This window comes from Astatotilapia calliptera, chromosome 7 (genome assembly GCF_900246225.1).
Source record: "Astatotilapia calliptera chromosome 7, fAstCal1.2, whole genome shotgun sequence".
Classification (NCBI taxonomy): Eukaryota; Metazoa; Chordata; class Actinopteri; order Cichliformes; family Cichlidae; genus Astatotilapia; species Astatotilapia calliptera.
The window spans coordinates 67,188,592-67,211,452 of record NC_039308.1 but is presented as its reverse complement, the minus strand read 5'-3'; positions in this window follow the sequence as shown (position 1 = coordinate 67,211,452).

The window sequence follows — 22,861 nt, the reverse complement described above, 5'->3', positions numbered from 1 at the left end:
CGCCAGGTTTTCCAGCGTTTGGCAGCGCACGGCCTGATCATCAACCCTTCCAAGTGCCAGTTTGGGTTGCCTGTTCTGGATTTCCTCGGGCACCGCATTTCCGCTGAAGGTGTGGTTCCGTTGCCCGACAGAGTCCAGGCCGTTTCGGTTTTTCCGCGTCCCACGTCAGTTAAAGCGCTGCAGGAGTTCTTGGGGATGATAAATTTTTACAACCGCTTTCTCCCCAGAGCTGCCCACCTGCTACAGCCACTCTATGCTGCCTTAAAGGGTAAAACAGCCAAAGATCCGGTTGACTGGCTGCCAGAACGCGTCCGTGCGTTTTCCGCAGCTAAGTCTGCGCTGGCTGACGCCGCCCTGCTGGCCCACCCGCTTCCGTCGGCAGAGATCGCGTTGACCACCGACGCCTCTGACGTGGCAGTGGGTGGGGTGTTGGAACAGCGGGTTTCAGGTCTCTGGCAACCGCTCGCCTTTTTCAGTCGTATGCTCAGGGATGCTGAACGCAGGTACAGTGTTTTTGACAGGGAGTTGCTGGCCCTGCACCTCGCGACACGACATTTTCGTTTTTTCCTCGAGGGTCGCAACTTTACTGCGTACGTTGACCACAAACCTTTGACGTTTGCGATGTCCAAGGTCTCTGACCCATGGAGCGCACGCCAGCAGCGCCAGTTGGCGGCCGTTTCAGAGTTTACTACAGACATTCAGCATGTGGCTGGTAAGTCCAATCACGTCGCTGACTGTCTCTCACGTGTGTTGGTTTCTCCGGTGTATGTTGGCATCGACTACACTGCCATGGCCGCCGAGCAACGTGCTGACCCGGACGTCCTTGCCCTTCAGTCAACGAAAACGGGCCTCGTGCTGGAGGACACCCCGGTGTGGGACGGCGGTCCGCACCTTCTTTGCGACATTTCCACCGGCCGCCCCCGCCCGGTGGTTCCACGTTCGTGGCGTCGTCGTGTTTTTGACTCGGTGCATGCCCTCTCTCATCCCGGCGTACGGGCCTCGGTCAAGCTGGTCAGCGCCAGGTTTGTTTGGCCGGGCCTTCGCAAGACGGTGAAAGAATGGGCGGCGGTTTGTATCCCATGCCAACGCTCGAAAATCCACCGGCACACACAGGCACCCCTCGAACCTTTCCGTGTCCCAGGTAGGCGTTTCGATCACGTTCATGTGGACTTGGTTGGTCCCTTGCCGCAGTCACAGGGTTTCACGCACCTTTTGACTGTGGTGGACCGCACAACCAGGTGGCCGGAGGCGGTACCCCTGGCGTCCACGACAGCGGCGACGGTGGCCAGGGCATTTTTGTCAACGTGGGTTTCACGTTTCGGCCCCCCTGCTGACATTACCTCGGACAGGGGCCCCCAGTTTGTTTCCGAGCTTTGGTCTGCTATGGCTGACGGCCTGGGAGTCAAGGTCCACCGCACCACAGCATACCACCCGCAAGCTAATGGGATGTGCGAACGGTTTCACCGGTCACTTAAGGCCGCGCTCCGGGCTTCCTTAACGAGTGGCGACTGGGTCGACCGTCTTCCGTGGGTTTTGCTGGGATTGCGTAGCGCGGTTAAAGAAGACCTCGGGGTTTCCCCGGCTGAACTGGTCCTCGGCCAGCCTCTCCGGGTCCCTGGGGAATTCTTACCTGAGAGCCCTCCCCCATGTTTCGATACCTCTTTGTTGCCTTTTCGCCCCCCAAGAGACTCATTTCCTGTTCCTGGTCCTGTGCACCACTGCCTGCCTGACACTTTTGTTCCGAGTTCGTTGGACTCTGCTCGTTTTGTTTTCGTCAGGCACGATGCCCATAGGACTCCGCTGCGTCCACCATATGACGGGCCATACAGGGTTCTTAAACCAGGCAACAAACATTTCATTTTGGACTTTGGCGGTCGGGAGGAAGTTGTCTCTGTTGACAGGCTTAAGCCTGCATATGTTATGCAAGAGGATCAGGTGGTCCCGGCCCAGGCCCCTCGCCGCGGCCGCCCACCTGCCACCGAGCTGATGGATTCTGTTTTTCCCCCCAGGAGCGACCCAAAATCAACGGAGTCGTCTGCAGCTTTTTCTGACCGCCAGTGCCAGCCTCGCTCCCGGGCTGGGTTGCCCTCTGTCGTTTCCCCACCCCCCCAGTTCAGCCGTTCCGGCCGTTTGCTTAAGCCCCGGATCCTGGACTAGTTCTGCTGGGTGTTCGGGGGGGGCATGTGTGGTGGACCACTAGAGGGCTCCACTCACACCCAGTGTAAAGGAAGTGTGTTCCGTGTTTTGTGGCGCGATATGCTCAGTTGTTGTTGAGAGACGAATAAAGAAGGAGTGAGGACTGAGAGCTCTGTGTCGTTAATGCTTACCTCCACAAAGTCAGCTATCTCATCGTAGCATATTTATATGCATATTTATAATCATACGGTTCTTGGAGTGAGTGCACACACTCATGAAGTTTAGTAACTTCCGGTCACTGCAACAAGCCCAGGTACAGTTTACCGACGGATGGGTGCAGGACCTTGAAATGCACCATGTAGAACGAAAGACCATCGTACGTATCATAAGTTTACCAGTCTCACAAATCGTCGTCATAAATACACATTCCTTAACCGTTTATTAATAGGACCTTTGAGCTCAACGGTAATTAATTAGTAGTGGAAATAATTTCTGGTAGCATCACAGAAATGTAGCAGTGACAATAATATTGTATGCTGTAATCGTACTGGGCAATTAGTGATACAAAAACCTGTTTTATCCTGTGAATAAAAGTATATGTTTTTGTCAATGTACCATAATAACAGAAGCGAAACGCAATATTGTGTCAGGACAATTCACTATTTATGCACAATAAATAAAGGAGCATAGCGCGACCATTTCTGTTCAGCGCCAGACTTGCTTGTAACCTATATCACTAATTATGTTATGAAAATGACGTATTAAGTACTAAAAGACACTGACCTTCGTGTAAATGCTTGGAGCAGACTAACCTGTGAGCTGGAGTGTTCTGGGACGTTATATTTGATCTTTGAATGGCTGCAAACCAGACCACCTGTTTGTCACTTCGGAAACATGGCTCGAACAATTTCTCTTCAACGACGTAATCCGATAACAACCGATCTCTTTACCCGTCGGCTTCCCGTGGCTGTCATGCGACCGGCTATTGCAGTTAATAATACAACGGCTTCTTGACATTTTTGTGTTTCTTTTTATCGCTGTGTGACTGATTTCAATTGAAAGCCTGCGTGCGCTAGTACCGCTTGCCACGAGTTCCCAGAATCCTTTGCGGTTCTACCCGTGAATGACGTCACATTTTCAATCTCTATATAATATGCATGTTAAATTTTATATTTGGGGTAAAATATCAAGTCTTTTCAAGTAAACCGGTTCAAGTCCAATTCAAGTCCCAAGTCATTGGTGTAAAAGTCCAAGTCAAGTCACAAGTCTTAGAACATTTTTTCAAGTCAAGTCTAAAGTCATAAAATTAATGACTCGAGTCTGACTCGAGTCCAAGTCATGTGACTCGAGTCCACACCTCTGGAAAACTCATCCAAATGTTCACCTCCTCTATCTTAAGGACCTTTTAGCTTCTTTTAATAATTCGATCAGAGTTGCGAGGGCTGCCCACTTCTCACACTTGGTTACAAAGAGCAGAGGCAATCCTAAGGTGCTATTCAACACCATTAGTGACATTGTTACTCCTGCTCTGCCTGCGGCCCTTATTTTTTCTAACGAGGACTGTGAAAATTTTCTGCTTGCAAAGATTCATAACGTGAGAATGAGTTTTACACACTCAGCACCTGTTATCTCGATCTCTACCCCATGTTGACCCGCTATCTTGGATACTTTCTCTCCTGTTTCACTACCTGAGCTGGTAAAATTAGTGAATTCAGTGAAAGCATTCTCCTGTTCACTTGACATTGTACCTGCATCATTGTTCAAAAATGTCTTCCAGTCTATTGGCCCATGTGTGCTCACTTTAATCAACTCTTCACTGGCGTCTGGTATAGTTCCGGTTTACTTTAAAAACGCTGCTATTCTCCCACGTTTAAAACAACCTCAGCTTGACCCCTCTCTTAGGAGCAGCTACAGACCTCTCTCTAAGTTACCGTTAATCGCTAAGCTTTTAGAAAAGGTTGTGGCTCAGCAGCTTATGGCAGCTCCTGATAAACACGGCATTTACGATAAGTTTCAGTCCGGTTTGCGTCGGTTTCACTCCACGGAGACAGCTCTTCTTAGGGTCTCAAGTGATATCTTGATGGATAATGATGCAGGAAAATGCTCTGTTCAACTCATGTTGGACCTCACATCAGCTTCCGACACAGCTGACCATCACGTCCTCATTGAAAGGCTGAAAAATTGTGTTGGTGTATCTGGAACTGCATTAGAGTGATTCTCCTCTTATCTCCATCACCGATCCTTTTCTGTGGCAGTCTCCGATTTTAGGTCATCCTCTACCTCCCTTACTTATGGTGTCCCTCAAGGGTCAGTTTTGGGGCCTTTATTGTTTTTAATATGTCTTCTCCCCCTCCAGCATATAATGGGCTCTTTTGAGGACATTTCTTATCACTGTTATGCTGATGATATTCAGTTGTACGTTTCTTTTATGCCTGAGGATTTATCTAAGCTTCAGCGTCTGAATGATTGCTTAGATTGATTCGATCAAACGTTGGATGGCTGCAAATTTCCTCCAACACAACGAGGGGAAAACTGAAGTCCTCGTATGCGCCCCTGATAGGTTTTTATCGCAGATAGTGAAAGCCCTCGGTCCTCTCTCACTTTGTGTTAAATCCTCTATCAGGAATTTAGGTGTCACCTTTGACCCGACTCTCACATTCAATGTGAAATCTCTGGTTCGGTCTTGTTTTTATCATTTCAGAAATGTGGCTAAGCTGAGCCCGATGTTATCTCACTCTGAACTGGAGATTGCTATACGTGCATTTATTTCTTCATGCTTGGATTATTGTAACTCGCTGTTTATGTGTCTAAGCAAAGGTTCTCTGGATCGTCTGCAAGTTGTGCAAAACGCTGCAGCGCGGCTTTTGACTAATTCCTGCAAGTACTCACATGTGACACCGTTGTTATCTCAGCTACACTGGCTTCCTGTTGAATTTAGAGTCAATTTTAAGATCCTGGTCTTGACCTACAGAGCTGTGCACGGACTGGCACCAGCCTACATCTCTGATCTGCTACAGCCCGATGTCCCCAGCAGGTCTTTGAGGTCATCTGATCAGGGCTTACTTGCTATAAAAATACTAAGAGGAGGACTGAGGGTGACAGAGGTTTTGTGGCCCCGAGACTGTGGACTCTCCCCCCCAACATTAAGAACTGTGGACTCAGCAGCTGTTTTTAAAAAACAACTCAAAACTCACCTTTTTAAAACTGCTTTTGGTTAATTTTTTGCCGGTTTTATTTTCTCTTTTTAAATCTTTTTATGACTTGTAATCTTATGTGCAGCACTTTGTGATTCTGTCTTGAAAGGTGCTATAGAAATAAAAATGTATTTATTTATTATTTATTTCCTGTTCACAAAATAGTGACTTGCAGAGTAATTTGACATAAACAAAGAGAAGATGAACACATTTGTTATATATGCCGTGTTCCACTATGACACTTTTATTTAGCATGACATGAAGTATATACAGTATGAGTTTAAAGTCTATAGGGGGGGGGTCTCATTCATTTTCCCAAGGAGCCACTTGAGAAACTGGGACTGTTGTGGATATCCAGCTGATAAGCAGCACTCAATTCTGCAACAACTACAATAATGATAACATAGAGGCTATAATAACAGTCTGTGGAGTGGGTGTGGTCTCTGGCCAGCTGCAGAGGAGGGGTGAGGCAGTGAGCTCCCAGGGCAGCGCAGGGGCGGGGTCAACAGGTGTGCTTGTCACGGTCCTGGGTCTCCTGACCCAGCGTTTTTAGTTCTTTGTGATGTTTGTAATATTGTACTTGTGAGTTATTCGATGGTTTCTAGTTTCGATCCCTTGCCCTTCATGTCTCTCTGTGTCCCCTCTGTTCTGTGTAAGTTATTTATATATATGTGTGTGTGTGTGTGTGTGAATATTATATATATATATATATATATATATATATATATATATATATATATATATATATATATATATATATATATATATATATATATATATTCTGTAACTCTGTAACTTCTGTCGGTGCTGTGCTTTTTTGGAAATCGAATTTCCCAGAGGAACCCACCTGAGGGATTAATAAAGTTCTATCTAATCTAATCTAATCTAATGTAATCTAATCTAAGTCTGTGTCTGCATGTTTGAGTTCCCCTCTGTGTCTCTCGGTTCTTAGACCTCTGCCTTATGGTTTATGTCTCTGTGTTTCTTAGTTGCTGTCTCCACTGTGTCAAGTTCGCATCTCTGTGTGATCCTTCCTGTTTTACTTTGAAGGTACGTGTCTTATGTGAATGTGTCGTGCTTTGCTTGTCTCATCAGTCCTGATTTCTCCCAGCTGTGCCCTCCTTCTGTGTCTCATTCCCCTCGTTACTTCCCAGTGTATTTAAACCCTGTGTTTCTCTGAGTCAGTGTCGCGTCGTCCCTCATGCAGTGTGGATCTCCCTGTGTCTCTCTGTGAGTTCTTAGTTTGTTGTTTCCCAGTTTAGTTTGTATGTTTGTCCTACCAGCAAATAAAGCTGTGATTTTTGAGTTCATCCCCTGAGTCTGTGAGTCTTGCATTTTGGGTCCAACTCCTGCCTGCCGCACAGCGATTCATGACAGTGCTGGGATGAGAAGGTGACTGTGACTCTTTATATGTTCACAGTGACATTCGGAGGGGAGGGGAGCGAACGTGACAGCGGTGCGGGAATGTCTGTGTCCCAGTAAAACAAAACCACAGTGAAACCAAATCTGTAAATAAAGAAGTGTTGTCATTACGTCTGTGTTCTGTCCATGTGTAACGGGTCCAACATCACACAGTCATTTGATATAATTATTATATAATCATTTTTTGGCCTTATTCAATTTTATTTATATAGCACCAAATCACATCACATCAACAACAAGTAAGCCTGCAGTGCGAGAGCGACGTGGTCCTACTGGTAAGAGCAGAAGTTATACTTACACAATGAAAACGTAAAACCGACATCATAAAAAATATCAACATTAAATCACCATTTAATCAAATTGTGCATGTTTTTGCAAAATTCCAAAGCATTTTAATTTTAAACAAAGTACTGTTGCATTTTGCTTGTAGTTTAATTACTTCATCTGCAGTCAGTCTGTTTTGGACTTGAACAAGTGCATGAAGGTAATGTTTGTATTTCCACCTTAATGTCTGAGGTTCAAAGGGAAATAACAGTCACATCAACAGCAAATTCAAGATGTGCTTACCATTCTGCATCTGAGAGCTCTGGGATGTCCCTTTGTCCCACAAACCTCTCAGATTTTTGCTCTCAGATTCCTGCTGCCACTTTGCTCAGGCTGAGCTGAGCCTGACATTTGTGCGATAGCTTGTGTCCCCATCTTCAGCCTCACATTCCTGCAAAGGTACAACAAACTCATTCAGTTTTCTTGTCCTGGTGGAGTTAAATATTTTAGTTACAAGCTCTCAAAGCCTTGGGTTGGTACGATGGAAAAATATTTGAGTTCCTAGTTCATTTTAGTCAGTTTGTCTTGCAAAGTCTGACCATTTCCCCTCAGACCTGTTCAGCCCCTGGTTCTAACACTTTTCAGCACAGCCTATCTGATCGTGCACTTACGTCTGTGAACAAATCACTTCCTATAGTAGTTTTTTTTCACTTGGTGCATTGTTGCCAGGTCCTCAATAATCTCAAAGTCTTTCATTATCCCGTGTACGGAGATGAGTCACCGAGCTGTGCGCAGACACACTGTCACGAGTCTGTGGACTCAGTGTTTTTCTGTTTGTATTAGTTATCTTTGTTTTCATGATGTGTTTTGATTCTCTTGGGTTTGATTTCTGTCACTGTATCCCCTAGTTTAGTCCACGTCTGTTCAGTTTCCTGTTTTACTTTGAAAGTCTGTGTACTATGTCAATGTGTTGAGTTTTGCCTCCCCTTGTCTTGTCATGTCTGATGAGTCCCAGCTGTGCTCTCCTCCTGTTTCACATTCCCTAATCACCTCAGTATGTATTTAAGCCCTGTGTTTTTCCCTGCCAGTTGTTGCGTCCTCCACGTTTGTTGTGTGTGTATCCATGGTCGTCTTCCTTCAGCATCTCCTGTCTAGTTAGTTTAAGTTGTTGTTTATGTATCGTCCAAAGGTGACTCTCCAGCAAATAAAGCCGTCGTTTAAGTTAATGTTTTGTCTCCGAGTCCTGCACGTGGGTCCAGCCACTGACAGCCACACAACTCATCGTGACACACACGCTGTAAAAAAGTAAAAAAATATCCAGTTTGTTTTCAACTGAAGCTCCAGGTTTCCCTCATCGTCCCAACCTCAGATACTCAGATGGAAATGGAAACATGACATTAATGTTCATTCAATATATTCAGACTTTTATTGCACTATTGATGACAAATTCCTAAACAGCATTCGATAATTTGTGATGTTAGAAAAGTATTGTTGCATCTATAATACTCCTTCTTTTTCTCTTTTCCTTGTCACATGTGGTCAACGTGAGTCATGAGTACATGAGGTACCCTCACACAGGCACACACTGTAAATAGTGATGTGATGCAAGTCTTTGTAAGAACTGTTGCATCAGATGTGGGGTGGGATCCACTTACTGAGGACACAAAAACTAAACTAAAAATGTATTTTGCAACTCACTAAATAAGACTTTTTTGCTGACAGCAATCACTTTTTCCAGTTTCATGCTCTGTTCAGCCACCATTTATCCAGAGATGCTGAATATGAGTTCCTACACTTATATACAATTATCAAGAATATGTTCAACATGTACAAATCACAGTTTGGCCATAACGAACACCTTGTTCAAACATAAGAGTGTCCACCAGGATGCTCTAGGTCGCAGGTCAGGTGATACGATTTTGTAATCGTATCAGCAGACCTGCGACCATATGTTCTGGACACTCGGGTAAAGAGAGGGGCTGAGCTGTCAACTGATCACCACCTGGTGGTGAGTTGGATCAGGTGGCGGGGGGAGGACGCTGGACAGACCCGGTGCACCTAAACGCGTAGTGAGGGTGTGCTGGGAACGTCTAGCAGAGGCCCCAGTCCGCAAGATCTTCAACACACACCTCCGGCAGAGCTTCAACAGCATTCTGAGGGAGACTGGGGACATTGAGTCCGAATGGACCATGTTCAGCGTCTCCATTGCTGAAGCTGCTGCATTGAGCTGCGGCCGCAAGGTGGTTGGTGCCTGCCGTGGTGATAATCCCCGAACCATATGGTGGACACCAGAGGTGAGGGCAGCCACCAGCCTGAAGAAGGAGTCCTATCGGGCTTGGTTAGCCTGTGGGACTTCGGAGGCAGCTGACAAGTACCGACAGGCCAAGTGGAGTGCGGCTCGGGCAGTGGCTGAAGCAAAAACTCAGGTGTGGGAGGAGTTCGGAGAGGCCATGGAAAAAGACTTTCGGACTGCCTCGAAGAGATTCTGGCAAACCGTCAGACGTCTCAGGAGGGGAAAGCGGTGCTCTACCTGCACTGTGTATAGTGCTGGCGGAGCGCTACTGACTTCGACTGAGAAAATTGTCAGGCGGTCGAAGGAATACTTCGAGGACCTCCTTAATCCCACTGGCACGTCTTCCGAGGAGGAAGCAGAGTCTGCGGATGACCCGCTTATTTCCGGAGGCGAGGTCACTGAGGCAGTTAAACAACTCCTTGGTGGCAGAGCCCCTGGTGTTGATGAGGTCCGCCCCGAGTTCCTGAAGGCTCTGGACGTTGTAGGGCTGTCCTGGTTGACACGCCTCTACAATGTTGCGTGGAGATCAGGGGCAGTACCTGTGGACTGGCAGACCGGGGTGGTGGTCCCCATCTTTAAGAAAGGGGACCGGAGGGTGTGTTCCAACTACAGGGGGATCACACTCCTCAGCCTCCCTGGGAAAGTCTATGCCAGGGTGCTGGAAAGGAGAGTTCGTCCGCTAGTCGAACCTCGGATACAGGAGGAACAATGTGGTTTCGTCCTGGTCGCGGAACACTGGACCAGCTCTTTATCCTCTTGAGGATACTTGAGGGTGCATGGGAGTGAGTTGCTTGTGTCGGGCGATAAATTCATCAACATTAGTCAACAGGTTTCCTAAATCTTTACATGCCTCTGCACATTCAGATTCAGTCCATGGCCTGTAAACACAAATAACACGGCTTCGGTCATCTTCAACACCAAAATGGGGATTCGCAACCTCCACCATGGGAAAGGTATCATGGAAAGGGGAGGCAGGCATAGCAAATGCACTCGCCTTATCCCCTGTAGCTTTGGATCTAGTGTTATAAGGGCTTAAATATTCTGCTGCGGCATCCCCAAACTCCAGCCGTACTCTGTCCTCCTCCTCTCTCTCTCTCTTCTCCTGCTCCCGCTTTTCTTCCTCCTCTCTGACCTCTCTCTCTCTCTCTAATGCTGCTCTACGCTGTTGGTCCTTTAACGTCAGCACCACTGAAGTAGTGGTTTCACAGCTAATGCCTGCAAAGCTGCTGTCTTCGCATTCACTGCCTCCTGTCTTTTCTGCGCCTGCTCTAACCACAATTTAGCGGACGCCAGTTGTAACTCTTTCTCCTGTTTCAATTTTCCTTTCGCACAAGCTGCCTTTACTATCAACTGGTCTACTAACACTTGACATTGTCCTACAACCAATTTACCTTCAAAATCATATTTCTTGCGCCAACGTCCTAAATACTTTGCGCTACCGGGAGCGAATTTCATCATAAACTTCTCATCACCCTCTGACACACTCTTGGTTGCTTGGGAACCCATAATAACAACACACCACGCGTTCTGCTCCGCACACACTCACACAACAACAACAACAACAACGATGACAACAATGACAACGACAACAACGACAACAACACAAAATAGGCCTATCGTCCAGCACAGTCTGGACTCCACGGAACTTCTCAACGCCTCACAAAGTGGCGGAGAACTCACCTCTCGCTCCACAAAGCAGCGAGGAACCTCTCGCTCCACAAAGCAGCGAGGAACCCAGTTATCCACAAAGTAGCGAACTTCTCAACGCCTCACAAAGTGGCGGAGACTGCACAACCACACGGTTATAGAGTCGGCCTCTTCAAACTTACTTGGTGTTGCTCATTGCGTGTAGCATCAGTCCCGAATCCCATCAATCTTCGTCCATCGAGGAGAAAAAACAGACGGCTAATCCACCGGCCCGATGACGAATTCTCACGCCTCGGGACTTTGCTGCAGGACCTCTATAAGTCCTGGCTGACGTCAGTCTGTCGGCGTGTCTCTTTTCCCCTCGGTGAATGTCGACTCCAGGGATCCGGCTCGAAGGACCAATTAATGATAGGTTTGTAGCATAAACCTATTCGCTGGAACGTTAAGGACAATCTGCTACGCAGCAAAAAGCAAGACACAAGGCACCAAAGTTCTCTGGTTTACTCATGCATGAGGGAGACCTGGCTGGAGCCAAGCGTCGTTCCACCACTTGACCTCTGTCAGACTCTCAGCCAGGTTCCCCACAGCACTCCTTTTATTGTGGTTACATGAATATGCATAGGGTCATTAACATATAGCATCTTACATAGTTATACATGTAAACAAAGAATACTGTGTGTGTGTGTGTGTGTGTGTGTGTGTGTGTGTGTGTGTGTGTGTGTGTGTGTGTGTGTGTGTGTGTGTGTGTGTGTGTGTGGGGTCAGAGTGTGACCCCATAAATGACTTCCTTAACCTGCTGGTCTGGAAAATCCAACAGTTCATCTAAACAAAAAGCACTTAGACTAGAACAGACGTAGCTACGTTAATCCTACCATAAAACAATGAAGACATTCTAGTGTGGAATACACACCAAGCCTTTGCAGCCTGTTAAAGATCACACAACCTATCACTACACAATTGATTATACACCTCTAAGAATATATGGTTAAATATTTCCTAATACAAATGACAATAATAAAATCTAAACCCAACAAGAGGTGTTGCGGGAGTATGGGGTGTCTGGCCCATTGCTACGGGCCATTCGATCCCTGTACAACCGTTGCAAGAGCTTGGTTCGCATTTCCGGCAATAAGTCGGACTCGTTCATCATGCATCCCACGGACTCGTGATGGGCTCCGCCAGGGCTGCCCTTTGTCACCGATTCTGTTCATAATTTTTATGGGCAGGATTTCTAGGCGCAGCCAAGTGGTGGAGGGCTTTCACTTCGGTGGCCTCAGAATCTCATCTTTGCTTTTCGCGGATGATGTCTTTCTGTTGGCTTCATCGGGTGAGGGCCTCCAGCTCGCACTGGAACGGTTCGCAGCCGAGTGTGAAGCAGCGGGAATGAGGATCAGCACCTCCAAATCTGAGGCCATGGTTCTCAGCCGGAAAAGGGTGGAGTGCTCACTCCGGGTCGGGGACGAGTTCCCGCCCCAAGTGGAGGAGTTCAAGTATCTCGGTGTCATGTTCAGTGATGGAAGAAGGGAGCCGGAGATCGACAGACGGATTGGGGCTGCGGCTGCAGTGATGCGGTGGTCCGTCGTGGTGAAGAGGGAGCTGAGTGTAAAAGCGAAGCTCTCAATTTACCGGTCGATCTACGTCCCTACCCTCACCTATGGCCACGAGCTGTGGGTAGTGACCGAAAGAACGAGATCGCGGATACAAGCGGCAGAAATGAGCTTCCTCCGAAGGGTGGCTGGCCTCTCCCTTAGAGATAGGGTGAGAAGTTCAGCCATCCGGGAGGGGCTCAGAGTAGAGCAGCTGCTGCTCCACATCGAAAGGAGCCAGCTGAGGTGGTTCGGGCATCTGACAAGGATGCCCCCTGGGCGCCTCCTGGGTGAGGTGTTCCAGGCATGTCCCACCGGGAGGAGGCCCCGGGGCAGACCCAGGACACGCTGGAGAGATTATATCTCTTGGCTGGCCTGGGAACGCCTTGGTGTTCCTCCCGATAAGCTGGAGGAGGTGGCTGGGGAGAGGGAGGTCTGGGCCTCTTTGCTTAGGCTGCTGCCCCCGCGACCCGGCCTCGGATAAAGTGGATGAAGATGGATGGATGGATGGATGGATGTTCAACATGTATCAGCTGCTGCTGAGGAGGAGGATTTTTAAAACTGTAAAAACCTTTTAGCTTTACCTTCATCAAGTCTATCAGAATGAAGCTGGCGACATAATTCAGTCTTTTTAACCAACCTAGAAAGGAAAAGTTGCTTCTGACTGTTTCAAAACAAGAATTCATGCTGGTTTAAAATCACAATGATTTGCGGAGTAAATGTTACCGCTGTGCAACACAGCAACACAAAGATGGATCGCCTCGTAGGTTTATTGTAATTATCAGAAATGATAGACTGTGTCCCCACCAAAATAAGCAAAGAGCTCCCAGTTATTTCTATTAAAAAGAGCATAAATGTTTATACAACTCCTACATAATCTTTTCTAAGAAAGAGCACAGAGGCTGGGGCCCGATGCAGCCTGTGAGAAGCAGAGTGTGGGCAGAGGGCTAACCGGAGGTGTCAGGACATCATCTGCAGTGCTCAGTCTGCAACGTTAAAAACAACACAGTTAAAGATGGAAAGAGAGAGAAAAGATAAATGGATCGATAAAAAAGAGGAATACTGGGGTGCAGTGCAGGTCCTAATACTACCATGACTACATCATATGTGATGAGCACAAAACTGAGGTGAGATGAGGGAAGCGTTAGTCTTCATCAATCAAAACGGAGAGCGAATCAGGAGAAGGTCAGCCCCTAGTTTAAAAACCTGCTGAAGTAACCGTAGACATCAGCGACGTTTTTCAGTCGCTAGCTTGGATCTCTGACCTCACTGAAAGGTCAGTGAAAGGATATAAGTCACAACAGCAACAACAATCACAAATAAACTGGACAATACACTACCAACATTCAAACAATATGTGGACTGTCCCACCAGGGGAGAGAAAACTTTAGACTTACTGTATGCTAACGTCAAGGATGCATACAGCTCCTCCTCCCTCCCCCCACTTGGTAGGTCAGATCATAACTTGATTCACCTCACCCCCCGCTATGTGCCAATTGTGAGGAGGGAACCTGTGACCACCAGGACTGTTAGGAGGTGGTCAGAGGAGGCAATAGCAGAACTACAGGGCTGTTTCGAGGTGACCGACTGGGAAACACTCTGTGAGCCTCACGCCGAGGACATCAATGGGCTTACTGAGTGTATCACAGGCTACATAACTTTCTGCACCGACTCCATTGTTCCAGCTCAGACTGTTCATTGTTACCCAAATAACAAGCCGTGGGTGACTAAGGACATCAAAGCCCTCCTCAACAACAAGAAGAGGGCTTTCAGAGGGGGCAACAAAGAGGAGGTGAGGAAGATCCAGGTGTTACTAAAGGACAAGATCAGAGAGGCTAAGGACAATTACAGGAGGAAGCTGGAGTGGAAACTCCAGCAGAACAGCATGAGAGAGGTGTGGAGGGGCATGAAGACCATCACTGGATTCAGGCCAACCAACAGCAGGGGAGCTGAGGGAGGTGAGAATAGAGCCGACGAGTTGAATCTGTTTTTCAATAGATTCGACACCACAGTGTCTGCTCCCACCCCCACAACCTCACCTGCAGTCAGCCTGGAATCCAGAGCCACACCACTGTGCCAGCCTCTCTCTTCACATGTTGCCTCCTGTGAGATTCCTGACACCCCTCCCCCACCCATCACCTTCACTCAATACCAGGTTGAGATGCAAATGAGGAGACTTCGCTCAGGCAAGTCTGCTGGACCAGACGGAGTGAGTCCCCTTGTCCTCAAGGCCTGTGCCCCCCAGCTGTGTGGAGTCTTTCATAAACTGTTTATGCTGAGTCTGAGTCTGCAGAGGGTCCCGGTGATGTGGAAGACATCATGCCTCGTCCCTGTACCAAAGACGCCTCGTCCCAGTGGCCCCCAGGATTACAGGCCCGTGGCACTGACCTCCCACATCATGAAGACCCTGGAAAGGCTCATCCTGGACCAGCTGCGACCCATAGTAAGACCACATCTGGATCCCCTTCAGTTCGCTTATCAGCCTCGTCTCGGAACAGAGGACGCCATCATCTACCTGCTCAATCGTGTCTACACCCATCTGGACCAGCCGGCGAGCACTGTGAGGGTCATGTTTTTTGACTTTTCCAGTGCTTTCCACACCATCAGGCCGACCCTCCTGGGTGATAAGTTAGCAGCGATGCAGGTGGATGCTTCTCTGGTGTCCTGGATTGTTGATTACCTGACAGGAAGACCACAATATGTACGTCTCCCACAGTGTGTGTCTGACAAGGTGATCAGCAACACAGGGGCACCACAGGGGACTGTCCTCTCCCCCTTCCTCTTCACCCTCTACACCACAGACTTCAGCCACTGCACAGAGACCTGCCATCTTCAGAAGTTTTCTGATGACTCTGCGGTGGTTGGATGCATCAGCAGGGATGATGAGACAGAGTACCGGGCTGTGGTCGACTCCTTTGTCACGTGGTGTGAGCAGAATCATCTGCAGCTCAACGTGGCAAAGACCAAGGAACTGATCGTGGACTTCAGGAAGACCAGGAAACACTTGACCCCTGTTTCAATCCAGGGGGTCAGTGTTGACATTGTGGAGGACTATAAATACCTTGGAGTACACATTGACAATAAACTGGACTGGGCTAAAAACACCACAGCACTTTACAGGAAGGGCCAGAGTCGTCTCTATTTTTTGAGGCGACTGAGGTCCTTCAACATCTGCCAGAAAATGCTGAGGATTTTCTATGAGTCTGTGGTGGCCAGTGCGATCCTCTATGCTGTTGCATGCTGGGGGAGCAGGCTGAGGGTCGCAGATGCCAACAGACTTAATAAACTGATCCGTAAGGCCAGCAATGTTGTGGGGATGGAGCTGGACTCCCTCAAGGTGGTGTCGGAGAGGCGGATGCTGTCCAAGATAAAGACAATGTTGGATAACACCTCCCACCCACTCCATGACATGTTGGTCAGTCACAGGAGCTCGTTCAGTGAGAGACTGAGATTACTGAAAAGCACCACTGAACGACACAGGAAATCATTCCTGCCTGTGGCCATCTCCCTGTACAACGCATCCACTTAACACACTGGTTACTGCTACAACTACACATGTTTCTTTTCCAACTATTTATTTATGAGTGACTTATGTATGTATGTATGTATATATATGTATATATTGTACTATTCTTAGTTAGCGTATTGTCTGTCTTGTCTTAATGTTGGTTTAAAATGGAGCACTGTAACAAAAAATAATTTCCCCCAGGGATCAATAAAGTATTCTGATTCTGATTAAATATGAAATGCAAAATGTGACTTATCTCATTTTCCTTCTTTAGATGCTTCAAACAGGAAATGGGTGCAAAAATCTGAAATGATCTGAAATTTTCTCCAAGGTCAAAAATATATATTCAAGCTCAAATGTTTACACCCCCAAAATATCTCTTTGTTACTACTGTAGTAATCAGGGGAGACTCAGTGGAAGTCTTACTAAACGTTTGTACTTGAACCTGGAAAAAATCATTACACAAAAAGGCTCCTGATCGTCGGAGGCCCTGTGATATGGTTTAACTGAGGTAAAATTAAAGACACAATCAGCATAAAGCTAATCCACTGCAATATATCTAATGAATGTGCCTGTGTGTGTTTTATAATGTTCCTACAAAAATAAATGCTCTTAAAAATAATCTTCGTAGCTCATGTGATAACTAATGTAAGGATTATCATTGTACTTTGGGGGTTTTACACAGTGTTTGTACATTTTAATTCCACATTTACATGATTAAAATGACATCACTGAGATCTGCTCTCGGCTGCAGGGAAAGTGTCACAAAGATGCAAAACAGGAAAATGTATCTTTTTTTTAATACTTCCGACACTTTATTCACTTTTAGTCACTTACAGTTATTTATTCACTTATTCAGTCACTTAAAACTGTGTATATACTGTATATTTTAAGTATTTCTATCTCATTCTTATTGCCTGTTTATGCCCTGTCCTTATTTCTAACGTCATGCTGCTCTGTTGTATCTTAATTGCCCTTTGGGGATAAATAAAGTCTCTCTGATTCTGATTCACTTGGGAAAGATATATTTTAAAATACGTGTAAAGACAGATCAACCATCAGTTACCTAACTGAGGTTCCTTGAAGTTGTTTGTTGTGGCTGCATGAAACTGGCTGCAAAGAAGGTACTGCACAAAAGCCTTCTAGTGGTCGTTTTCATCTTTGTCTGCAAGTTCAACTTTAAAAGTGTGATGGAACCAGGAAATAGAGAAGCTTCACCCTCAAAAGAAAGGTTGTGCTTCTGTGCCTTAGCCAACATGTCTCAAAATGTGCAGCCTTTACTTTGAAGGCAGTTCTGGTTTGTGGCAGTTCGCTGCAGCTCCAAGAGTGGCTGGCCACTTCTAGACAAATTTGTCACTTACGTTCAAGCATCTTTCTGCTAGCTGCTTGGGTTACTGACTGTGTGACTGGGTCACCTAATCCTACACCATTATGTAGTTAGTGGTCACATGCATTAATGTAATGACATTGCATTTTTCAGTTACACAATAATGTCGCACGTGCTAAATGCTGTAATTGCATCACAGTTACAGTTATAGCACTGCTAATGCTAAGCCTCTTCAGTTATCTGCACTCAGTGGATAGAAAGAAAAAAAATCCAAATGACGCTTTCTTCGTCCTGCAGCTTGTGTTACAATCTGCTGCATCCTGTATGTGTGCTGGGAAGAGGAAATGTTACAGCGATCTGAAGCTTTTGAGGAATGGAGACATAGGCATTCCTTTTATTTTGATTGCAAAAAAGGAAAACGATGCAACTCAGACATGCAAACTGCATCCAGGACAGAAACAACTGCATTATACTGCTAACACAGCTTTGGCTCTCGTTCTGCATCTGAACAGCCAGCACGGCAATACAAAGCTAGCCAACACATAAACACATAAACGTCTGTGAAAAAGACGGAGCAGCACGGCAGTGCAGCGTGTGATCTGGACACAAGCGATGGAGGCACAGCTTTGGAAAGCTCATCCGAGCCTTTTCGATGTGGCCTCACAAAATTATCACGACCACAACAACAAAATAGTTGGATCTACATGCTGCTCAATCACAGCTGCCTGATCAATGTTTTTCATTAGCAATTTAGCAAAAGTTGATGGTGGTGGCGTGTCTGTGTGAGTGAAAGACAGAGAGAGAGATTTTCTGTTATAACCTTCATGTTATGGACGCACAGTGTGACTCAGGTCGCATCAGAGCATCGGGCCGTATAGTGTGAGACCTGCATCGTGACCTATGAACTTCTAACCCCTGCGAGTCAATCGTGCAGTTTGAGCAGGAGCTGAATAACGTGACTGAAAAAATCGCACAGTGTCTGCCCAGCATAACCAGACCTTGATCTTGAACTGGTAACAAAAGCAGTGATGAGCAGTCAGGTTCGTGTTGAAGCCTCAATTTCTGCTGGTACAGGTTTCTACAGTAGAATCACAGAGTTGACTGTTATAGTTATGTTGTAGTTTTTGCTTTGTGTTTACACATAACAACTAAAAAACAGAGCATATGTGTGTTCTCATTAGGATAAGGATGTGTTAGTGTGTGCAACTGTAGCTTCAGATTTATATGCTACTGTTTCACGTCATTATATTGAATAACATAAAAATAATGTAACAAGTATTGTAACCAATTCCTTTCTCAGGCAAGTAACTTCTGGCAGTTCATTACTATAAGAAACACGCTGCATTCATTTGAAGTACTTTTAAGAAAAGGTTTGGGCATTTTGGAATCTGTTCCTTTAACCTCTGATGACAGGTTTTGTTGTCTCCTCCCTCCAGGGCAGAGCCGGTCCCTGCTCTGGTCCAGAAAGACCTGCACGTCATCAAGCTGCAATCAAGCACAGTTACATAATGAGCAGCCAGATTGTCTGCCATTCACAAATCATAATGTGGCCTCCAAATGTTGGAGCCATCACCTACCTGCCTGCCCTCCTGGACGCCTTTCTCCTCTGGATTTGGAAAACAGGATTGGTTGGATTTTCTCAAAGTTTACTCCGTCTCGGCTCATGACCGAACAATCATGCTTTCCAAGCGTTCATATTACAAACAGTATTAATGGACCTATGTCTGTGAAGGTTCTCAGTCATCCAGGTCATCGTAGTCAGAGGAGCTTGCAAAGAAAAGCGTCTGGACTTCTTTAAGTTACTTGAAAACGTTTCACCTCTCATCCGAGAAGCTTCCCAGTTTCACACCTTGGCTCAGGCGATTAGAGGATCATCAGGGGTCCTTTTGTCCCTCTGTGGGGGGAAACTCCCACTAGGTTTATATCTGGGACTCTCCACCATTTGACCTTAGAACTGAAGAAGCTTCTCGGATGAGAGGTGAAACGTCAATACAAGAGCTGTTGCTTGTCTGGTAAGAACATCGTGGCAGGAGTCATCCTTCAGAAAAGAGAAATAAATATAGGAGTGTAATAAACTGGTAAAATGTTTTATCAAAAGAAGTTGTTATTGTTCAGTAGTGATAGACTCACCATAGATTGGGATGATGCTACTCCATCTGCGAACCCGCTTGGACAAGCTGCTGAAATGTTATAGCTGTCAGTGAGACGCACTGAAAACTCTTATGATAGGTTTGTAGCTTGAACCCATCCGCTGGAACGTTGAAGACAATATAATTACACAGCAAAGCAAGACACAAGTAGGCAAAGTTCTCCATGTTACTCATGCATGAGTAACCTCAGCCAGGTTCCCCACAGCACTCCTTTTATTGTGGTTACATGAATATGCATAGGGTCATTAACATATAGCATCTTACATAGGTATACATGTAAACAAAGAATTGTGTGTGTGTGTGTGTGTGTGTGTGTGTGTGTGTGTGTGTGTGTGTGTGTGTGTGTGTGTGTGTGTGTGGGGTCAGAGTGGGGCCCCATAAACGACTTCCTTAACCTGCTGGTCTGGAAAATCCAACAGTTCATCTAAACAAAAAGCACTTAGACTAGAACAGACGTAGCTACGTTAATCCTACCATAAAACAATAAAACAAGGTACGACCTCTCCATGCTCCTAGGATGTAGGTGTGCATTCCAGTGTGGAATACACACCAAGCCTCTGTAGCCTGCTAAAGATCACAGTCCTATCACTACACAATTGATTATACACCTCTAAGCATCTATGGTTAAATATTTCATATTATATTTCAAGCATAAATGACAATCAACAATACAAAACCTAACATCTTGTAAAAAGGAAAACTGACTGTTTGCGCCTTGGCTACTAAAACATTAAGTGTAAAACTAGAATGACTGTATATCTCGTGATATTTTCGAAGTTAATACGAACCATCACTGGTTCAGTGTCTTCATCTTGTTTGACATCAATAACTCCATTTCACCAAAAGCCTGTATGCATCCTCAAAGCGCAGCTATAAGAAGACATTTTACATGAAAAATGCAGCAGAGCTTCAACCCTGATGCCCCAGTCATCGTCATCATCATCACTGCCGCCGCTACCGCTAACCCTCCCTTGTGTTTTTTTTACTCTCACGAACATTCATAGCTTTCATCTTTCGGCTGTGCTCCCTGAAGTCCATCTGCATAGCTATCGGGCATAAAATGAAAAAGGGGAAAGCAGAACAAATGATGGTGGAGGTGCCACAGAGGCCACTTCCCTAAAACAAGTGAAAACTGAACAACAGAAACAGCTGCCAGAACCCTTCAAGAGCCACTTTCAGCTGCTGGTATTTTAGAAGAAGCGCCATAAACAGATACGATTTCATACCTATTAGATATACACTTCATCGCCATCTATTTCTCAGTGTTTTTGCTCCTGCTTGTGATGTGTGACATCTTAAACAGTACAAAACTGGCCCAACAGGCACATTTTTCGCTACTCCTTGCTGCGTATATCCTTTCATACGCCACATTTGCTTTTACACATTGCTAAAGATGCAGAGCTTTCTGATGAAGAGACTTTCAGTAGCTCTTTGCTTTCCGTTCAGTCATCCTGGCTCTTTTAGATGATTAAATAGGCAGGGCTGTTTGTCCTCTTTCCCCTTTTTTCTACCAGTGCAAAGCCTCGTCCCTGCTCTGTGTTGTGAGTCTGTGGCGCCTGCAGTTGAAGTGCTTCAGCTCTGCTGCTGCTGGTTATAAATAAAAGACATCGAGTTCTGTTGTAGTTTGGCCGTGCATCTGCCTGCAGCTGCTTCTTAAGTGATCTCTGTGGAGCCCTGGCCGGCATTCAGGGAAGAAATAAAGGAGTATGTTTGTCATGACAATAGGGAGCACTACCTTATATGAGGATTACACCAGGTTTATAAAGATGCGTCTGTCACGTCTAGCGAATCTATGGCCTGGTAAATTGTGCATTTGTGTGCATGTGTTTCTGGTGCAATCTGTGGTTTTGCAAGGAGGGGTAACCTCTCGAGCGATGCTCCACAGAGCACGATGAAAGGAGAGGTACGCAGGGACAACACAAGCCATTCCAAATAGCACTCAGTCTGAATAATGCAGCAGTATGGAGCAGGGAGCGAGGGGGAGGGAAGAATTACCGGGCAGGGTGTGAGCGATTGTGTAGTGAGTGCCAACAGAGAGAGTTACAGGCCGAGCGAGCACAGGCAGAGGTGGTGGAGATAAGAGGCGAAATAATGTGCACAATCCGAAGGGAGAAACAAACAAAACATAATCGTGCTGATTCATAAAGATACAGAAGAGCGGTGTGGAGGACGAGGATGGCAGGAGAGGAGGAAGAGTAACAAAGGTTATTAGCATTACCATTAAATAAATAACTACACAAAAGCCCCCCCAACTCACAGACACACAGACGTGCGCACACACGCGCACATGTACGCACACATTTGCACACACACAGACGCACACACTTTCTGAACACTACAAAGCTTTTCCTAAAGGGCTAAAAATAACTGCACAGGCCTGCGTTTCAGCTGCTGAGATAAAGAATCCCAGCAGCATCTCATTATAGGCACCGTGGCTCACCGAACAGCCCCCTGTATATTTTGCATTGTGCAAGACGATTACATGAATGAAACGTAAACACTGAAATTGTGAATGTGTGTTAAGGCAGAGAAACGTACAAAAGTTTCTTTTTGTGTAGCCAGTTCGGCTTGAGCCCTTGCACGCATGTACACTGTGTACATTTTAAAAGTGATTACTGTTGTTTGCAGTGTTTTAAATCTGCCATAAAACTCAAAATCAAATCAAATCAAATCACTTTTATTGTCACATCACATGTGCAGGCACACTGGCACAGCACATGCGAGTGAAATTCTTGTGTGCGAGCCCCACAAGCAACAGAGATGTGCAAACACAACAACACAAACGAGCAAAATACAAGAATGGCCAACCTGAAACTAATAAATATATGTACAATATATAATAGTGTATGCATTTCTGGATGTGTATACTAAATATTTTCCTACGTGTGTGTGTGTGTGTGTGTGTGTGTGTGTGTGTGTGTATACACATTTTTACAAATTAAATAGTAAAAAAAAAAAAAAAAAAAAAAAAAAAATAATAATAATAATAATAATAAAATATATAAAATATACAGAGTTGAATATGTGCAAAACAAGTGGCATTTATATACAGTATGGAATGCATAATGTTGAAAGCTCCATTTGAAACAGGATCAGTTTCTGGCAACTGCCTACAGGCTAAATTATGATTCACGTGAGGCGTTTGATATGAAGGGAGGAAGAAATGATTTGGGGTCATCTGACTTTAAATAAAAATAAATAAAGCAGGTTCTTCAATTTGAATTCTTGACATACTTGATCCCTAAAAAAAACCAAGTGGCAGGCCTTTGGAGAAACTGAACGACTGCCACATGTCTTCCCTCACGCTGACAGCATGCTCTCCACCGCGCCTGTT